This window comes from Argopecten irradians, unplaced genomic scaffold (genome assembly GCF_041381155.1).
Source record: "Argopecten irradians isolate NY unplaced genomic scaffold, Ai_NY scaffold_0107, whole genome shotgun sequence".
Classification (NCBI taxonomy): domain Eukaryota; kingdom Metazoa; phylum Mollusca; class Bivalvia; order Pectinida; family Pectinidae; genus Argopecten; species Argopecten irradians.
In genome coordinates, this window is record NW_027187574.1 from 72,064 (window position 1) to 74,032 (window position 1,969).

Sequence of the window (1,969 nt, forward strand, 5' to 3'; positions counted from 1 at the left end):
TTCAAACCAACAAGTTCCGAGAACAATATTGAAAATCTTTAAATATTCTTAAATAATAAATTAAAATTTCATTCAAAATTAAACAACTACCCACACAAAACTCCTTGAAATAAATCAAATATCTTAAGTTTTTTCCACAACCCACACTGTATGTCATACAGCATCGTTACTGACAATGTTCATCAGGAAATCTTTCTTGACACATTTAACGTACAACATGTAACAAAAAACTCCCAAGAGTCTCATCTTTGTAACTCCCATAACAGGTGTTAACTATCACAGATCAAAAAAGAATCGCATATGATTCATTCAAACAAACAACTATAGCTAACACACACAAACTCTTGAAATAAAATCAAAAATCTTAAGTATTTCCACAACCCCCACACTGTATGTCATACAGCATCGTTACTCACAATGTTCATCAGGAAATCTTTCTTGACACATTTAACGTACAACTGTAACGAAAAACTCTCCAAGAGTCTCATCTTTGTAACTCCCACAACAGGTGTTAACTATCACAGATCAAAAAAAGAATCTCATATGAAATTCTTAATCAATTGGAGTCAATGTACATTCACATGATAAATTGATGACATAATGACAAGTTTTCCAAGAACTTTTGTATCGATTGTAATACAAAACATCACACAAAGTTACCTAGCTATAGGTCATTCTAACAAGACCATGTACACTGCACACTACAAGCACATTTCAACCAAAGCACGTTTGCGTTGAATGGCCTGCCAGGTGAATTCTTTCGAAGGATCTAGTTTTTTTCATGGGGGAATTGAATTGTTCAAAACATTGAAACTGTTGTGCTATAGCGATAGCATGACAGCAGGCATGGGCTGCCCGCAGAATGGACTCATGTCATGTATTTGTTAACGTTCCGAACAAGCCATACAGGTAAATATGTCAAACGTTATACAAAACACACAGTAGCGATATTAAATTAATGTATATTATTGCACATATAAAGCCGACATTGACATTGCTAAATTAAACGCAGTGCAACTGGTGAAATAGGTGAATGTGTAATAAGAATATAAGTCCACCAGTTTCAATCTAGTCGCGTCCTTATAAGTTAACTTTAACGAAACAAAGCCATTGTGGCCTACTGGTTAACAGACAAAAGTATAAAAACGTCAGCATGATTCAGAGGCGCTTACAAAATCCATCAAAATATTTCCATTATCACACATGTACTTGCATCTAAAATAACACATTGTACTGTTAGAATAGATGATGGAGAAAACATGTGCACGCCAGTTTTCCCTATGTCACCAAATATAACACATGGAAAACACGTTTCTTTATCGTATCCCTATACCTGTCTACTGCCGTCCGCCATGTTGTTTACGGTGATGTGGGCCGCCATTATCGGACGTGTACCAGGCCCTAACCCACCGCTAGGAATTATGGGTAGGGCCTCCAGGCTATTGTCAAACGATGCTAGTTCTAAAGAGGACGTCGGCATTTTCCCTAGTGTTTGTTGTTCCCCCCAAGAAAAGAAAGACAGGAAAAGAAATCCTTCTTTGTCCTGACGTCCCATGAGGCATATAAGGACAAAATAGAAGCGTTGGAACAGAAAGAGCTTAAGAAAACAAAACAAAAAAATGCCAGAAAAAATCAGTGCTTAGTCGCATTCTTTGCGAGCCATTCCAGGATGTATACCGCACCATGGCTCATTCAAACACCTGATAATCAAATTAATCTCTACATGAGAGGGCAAAATCCAGTGCATTACCCGAAGAACACAAATCCTCCTTTCGGGAGTGCATTAGGGCTTTCCCTGACCATGTTCAGATTCTACACTGACGGATCAAAAGATGGTGATAATGTTGCGGCAGCATGCTGTTACATCTAAATCACTGCTCCCTCTATCCGACTGCCCGGATACTGCCTCCATTTTCTCTGCGGAAGCATGTGTCTATCGGTCTGTGGCGCTTGACCATATCGAAGAACA